Source organism: Cetorhinus maximus, chromosome 9 (genome assembly GCF_964194155.1).
Source record: "Cetorhinus maximus chromosome 9, sCetMax3.hap1.1, whole genome shotgun sequence".
Taxonomy (NCBI): domain Eukaryota; kingdom Metazoa; phylum Chordata; class Chondrichthyes; order Lamniformes; family Cetorhinidae; genus Cetorhinus; species Cetorhinus maximus.
The window spans coordinates 113,505,391-113,511,577 of NC_135887.1; positions in this window are offsets into that span (position 1 = coordinate 113,505,391).

Consider the following 6,187-nt stretch of genomic DNA (forward strand, 5'->3'; position numbering starts at 1 on the left):
TGTCTTACAGCAATAGTTACCCAAAATAAAGTTAGAAGAATTAAAACCACTTCTAACTCCTTGGTAACTATAGTACTGACCTCCCCCCCACCCCCCAACAAGTCCCCACTGGACCTCCCGACTACCCCCCTAAAACCCCGACTTACCCTCTGACTATCCTCCACCATTAACTAAACACCCTGATGCTCCACGGGACTCCACAACTCTCCTTGACCCCGATCGGACCTCCCCCAGACTATTCCAAGCCCCTCCGACTGCCCTCCTGACCTCCCACAGGACCCCTGACTACCCCTCCACATCCCCAGACTGCCTTCAGCACTCTCCAACTCCCCCCCCTGACTACCCTCTCTGCTACCCAACTACCCCCCACATCTCCCTCTGGAAAAACAGATAAATGGTCCCTAGAAATGTCAAGACCTCTTGCTTCAGGCTTCCAAGTTGACATTCCTAAGTTGATAGAGTGAAATTGTTAGGGGAAATACGGTAAGAATTTATTGAAAGGGAATTACTTAGAATCTCCAGGCAGTCAGTGCTATCAAGTATATTAACAGTTAAGGGTTACTAGAAGAACTTTGCACACCCTTAGGGCCTGCAATCACCAGAAATGCCCTGGGAACTAGACTGGAGGTGGAGGATGGAAGCAGGATAGATTAAGTGTGCTTGTCACCAGGTAAGGAAAGGACAGATGGTCCCAGCTTAGATAGGGGGAGGAGGCTCTGCCTGGGTGATGGCTGAACAATGTTCTTGTCAGTGATGTATAAATAAGCTGTATGCTTGTAATTTGGTAGAGTGCTGCCTCAAGCTGCCTTGAGGTGGTCCTCTCCTTGCAATTGCTCGAATAAACGATCGTAACCTGTACCTGAGCCTCCTGTGGTTCATTCGTCAAAGTTACCACAACAATTAGCATAGTCGGCAGGATACTCGGATCGGATCCTCAGGACGGCTCTGCAAAGTGCGTGAGTATACTTTATTTACCACCCACAGTTAGTGCAGTAAGCCTACCCGAGAACAGTCTGGTCGAGTATCAAAAAGAACTGGGAGGAGAACTCAGGACGGGAGGTGCCAGGGTAGGAGGCGGAGCTGCACTGGCGGGCTACGGTTTGAAATAGAACCATAGTTAAAGCCTCACAGAGGCTGGGCCACTGGTTAGAGAAACCCAGGAGGCGGAGCCATGCTGGCAGGCTACGGTTTGAAATAGAACCATAGTTGAAGCCGCGCAGAGGTTGGACCACTGGAGAAAACAAGTAGACCGCAAGTAACTAAGTTGTCAGAGCCGCGCGAACTAACTGCGCAGAGACAGATGGAATAGAAGAATAGAATGTCATCAGGAAAACAGGAAAGTACTATGGAACTCAACTGGGGAGCCGCAGACTCCATCATGAGGTTCATAGTAGTACAACAGTCAAAATTAAGCAAGAAAATGTGGAAGGATGATTGGGGCCCAAAAGGTCCCCTAATGAATTTTCTGTAACCTAAAAAAAAAATGAATTGATCTAAGAGCTGCTTGTGCTGTAGAGAGAGAGAGAGAGCACAAAGGGGGGTTACCCCTAGGGGGAGTTACTGAGCAGTGACAGGCAGGAGCAGAGGAAATGTGAGCTTCATTCAGTTTGATTGTCCCTATAGGTGGAGTCTCCAAGATCCCTTTATTCCCCCCACTGCTACTTGAAGTTTCGTTTAGAGTATGAGAGTTTTAAGTTGTTAAGTTCAATGTTATAGGAATATAAATACTTACCTTTATATATGTGTTTGTGTGCAAGGAAGCATTTGTATAATGTATTTTCTTCCCTAAATTGTTGTTTGTGTGTGTAGTTCAGCACTTTAGAGTCGAAAGCCTCATATTAGATTAAAGGGAAAGTATACTCAAATATTCCAAGCTTTGAGTATAAGGTTCGAGTTGAGATTTCTGGCAAAAATTGCAATTTGAAGGCATTGTAAAGATAAAACAGGGGTTGCCTTTGTTTGAGATGAACCAACTTTTGTACCACCCTCTTTGCAGACTAGCAGAGGGTAACTCTTATAAGCAGCTTCCAAGCTGATTGGGATTGATACATACGAGTTATATTAGCTCACACGAGTCGGTATTCTAAAATTCTGAGGGAAAAAAAATTACCTGAAATTCAAAGGATTCTAGGAAAACTAAAAAGATATAAAAACACAGTCTAGATAGTTCCAATGAATAAAAAGGGGTTTCTTTTGAAGAGATTAATTAAATAGCGAAGGAAATCTGCATCCCAACAGCACTGTTATTTAAATTTGGGACAATCTTGACATGTGAAAAGCACAGTGTAATTTAACGGGTTATTTTTGAATAACTAGGATGCATACGGGACTTTTAATCTGGATACAAATCAATACACATGAGAAAAAGGTAGTTTTAATTTTGATAGTGTAAGTTACAGTCCTTACAAAGTTTTAAAAAATTGCGGTTTTGGTTTCCGATTAAGTTCTCAAAAGAGAATTTTTATTTTTAAAAGGTTTGACAACAATTGACACTAATTCAAATGCTGCAAGCTTTTGTATTTGTAAGTCTGTTCCCAAAATATGAAGTAAAGCTCAAGACCTTGACAAAGTTTGGCAGAAATCCAATTTCTTGGTCGAGTTAATGAATCTGGGATAATTCTTAAAAAAAAAGGGTCAGATGTAATTTAGTGGATTACTTTTGAGACAGTAAAATGTCATTTGAGAAGAAGATGAGGTAAAATTGTTAAGAGGATACTTTATTGGACTGTAAAGTCTCTCCAGACAACCTGAACAAGATAAGATGGTAGCTAGTGCATGTGTAAAATGGTATGAGGAAAGTAGGAGAAAGAGTTAGGAAAAGAGGACACAATATACAAACTGTTTTAAGGGAACTGAATTTGATAATCTGGCCATCAACTGAGATATTGGAACTGCACAGGGGGAGATAAGCTTGCAAAGATCTAGAGTCAGAGATCTCTGTTGACATGGAATAGTTAATATGGCCTAAAGAGTGAGGAAACATTTTAAATGATCAAGACAATAGAGCAATTGACCTCAAGAGAATCTTAGGATGATCATGGTCAGGAAAAAAAAACTTAGAGGTAAAACTATGTGGAATCTGTAGTTGAGGCAATTGAAGGGTAAGGAGAAATAATACTTAACAACAATTTACCACAAGATGGACACAGCTAAAGGGAAAGCTGGAAAAAAGGCTAAATAGATATATTACTGACTATATTAATGTGCCTGTGAGCTACAAAAAGTAAGATCATAGGATTAACACCCTGATGACAGGCAGAGGTAAGCGGCTCCCAGACAGAACCGCCACTGAAAGTGAAGATACTGAGCCATTGGAAGACATGATAAGAAGGTGCATTGTAGAGTTGTGTAGACAGCTTAAGGAGTTGAGGTCCAACGTGGGGCAGCAGCAGGAGATAGTAGACTGGAAGGAGTGGGAGGTGCCTACCCAGATGGATTCAGATCAGGGAACTCATTTCACAGGAAGAGTCATTAAAGAAATGTGTAAATTTATGGGAATTAAACAGAAATTCTACATTCCCAACAGAGCTCAGGGATGGTGGGAAGGAAGAACGGAATTTTAAAACATCAATAGCAAAAGCAATTCAAGAGACAGGGAACAGCTGGGCGACAGTGTTGCACAATACTCTGATGTGCCTTAGGGCTCCCCCAAGCAGGACTGCCAGGTTTACCCCATTTGAACTAATGAGGAGAGCAATGCAGTTACCCGAGGGAATCATAGTAGGAGGGGGAGATGTAGGACCACTAAAAGGAAGGGTGCGAGACTATGTGAGGGAAATGAGTAAGCAATTGCATGAGTTAAGGAAGGAAGTCAGGGACCGACAGATGATTAAGGACATGGAAACAGATAAATCCGAAAGGCAACAACAGACCCCCCAGGTGGGGACCAAGGTGATGGTTAAGATAAACCTAGAACAAACGGGGTTTGCACTCAAGTGGGTGGAACTGTATGAGGTAATCATGGCCAGCGATATATGCGCATGCGTGGACTTTAGAGGAAAGGGGTGCTGGAAGCACTGGTCACAACGGAAGCGTTTTATTAACTGATTCTATCCACAGAACTAATCTCAACAACCGACCGGTGATGCTGGGACGGTTATCTGCTTAAGTTCACAGAATGTTAATTGCAATGTCGACACTCGTGGGCATGGCGATACTGGCAACAAGGTCGGGGATCATAACTGCTCGTCCCGCAACGCAGGAGGGACTTTGGTACAGCACGAACAGTGCCGAATGCGACACACAACGGGGAATGACAAACGTAACAGGAGGAGAACAAGTGATTTTGAATTGTAGCAAGAGTTTGCTTCAGATCGGGCACAGAAGTGTCAGGGATATGACACATACAGGGACATCAATGCTTAATTCTATTGACCTGGCAACTGTTGACCAGAAGGTTCGGACCTTGAGCTCCAAGTTTAAGGAAATTTTAGAATGGGGACAGGGAATTCACAACACCCAATTAAACACAGACCAGGACATGACACAGTTAATTCAAAACCTGGCTATCCGTGCTCAAAGGTCATGCGGGGACTATCAATAAACTGATCGGGATAAGGAAAAAATATTTCAGATGAAGCAAGCAGAAATGATGTTTGCAGCACCTATGGATCCTGGGCACTGGAACAAGCCCGAGAGAATTTAAGACAGATTAATGAAAGGGTAGTTCCTTTATGGGTAACTAATGAACATTTATTTAATCTTTCATGACATAAGGATCATGACTTGACTGGTTGCCAGCTCAGAGGTTTAACACATGTATATAGAATGAATGTTGAATGTATAGTGAATAATAATATGCTAATAGGCATTGTCTTAGTGATACCTGTTATACCTATGTCAACACCCGGCAGAACATTATATGGAGTAGAAAATATTGAGGTGATACAAGGGGATTATTATATTAGGTACCATGACATTCAGCCATATGCAGTAGACATGGAAGGGAACAGAGTTAGCACCACATCAGAAGGGTGTAGTATAGAAGCCACTGCAGTAGTATGCACACATCCAATATATGAGATGAAAGAAGCAAGGTGCGGATTTAAAGCAGCAGCAAATTGTACAATGAAAAGTATATGGGCTGCAAAAGAACTGACTCATGTTGCACATATGGGGCATGGGAGATATTGTATTATCACATGGCAGCAAAAGATCCAGTATGGGAGCAACCGGATGTCCCCCATCCATAATCATTCAGTGTGCCTACACCAGCAGGTGCCGGCAAGGGTGGGGAAGGTGGAACTGGTCAAAATATACAAGAGAGGAGCAGCTACTATTCAGGTCTTGGAAACCTTAAGGATGACCTGACAGTATTTGAATCAGTTCTCCTTTGGATTCCCTTATTACCAGAGCACCTAACCATGATTCGGAGACAGGCTCAGTTGATATATAGAACTTACTAAACACCGCAGCATCAGGTTAGGGCCTTAAAAGAGGATATCGAGCAAATAGATTCCTCCACATGGTGGGAGGATCTGTGGAATTGGGGCTCAAGTGTACAAATACACCCGTGGATTCAGATTATCTCCCATGCCCTGGTTGTGATTCAGCTGATATTAGTTATATATTTAACATACTTGATTCATCGTACCCGAAGGTCGCAAAAGAGGTGGCGCTGGGGGAGTTTTAACAGGTGGAGAAGAGATTTAGTAAGTCAGAGGCCTGAATTGAAGGGCTAGATGATACAGATGGTCTGACCTCGTACCTTTACAATCCAAAGCTGGATACCTGGCCGGTATCAATAGGTACGTAAAGGGACAGACAGTACCATTGTAGTTGGCTACCTTGGGCTAGGCCAAGGGCCAGAAGGGGGCACTGTTAGGGGGAATATAGTAAGAATTTATTGAAAGGGAATTACTTATAATCTCCAGGCAGACAGTGCCATCAGGTACATTAACAGTTAAGGGTTACCAGATGAACTTTGCACATCCTTAGGGCCAGCAATCACCAGAAAGGCCCTGGGAACTAGACTGGAGATGGAGGATGGAAACAGGATAGATTAAGTGTGCTCGTCAACAGATAAGGAAAGGACAGATGGCCCCAGCTTTGATAGGGGGAGAAGGCTCTGCTTGGGTAAAGGCTGAACAATGTTCTTGTCAGTGATGTATAAATAAGCTGTATAGTTGTAATTTGGTAGCGTGCTACCTCAAGCTGCTTTGAGGTGGTTCTTTCCTTGTAATTGCTC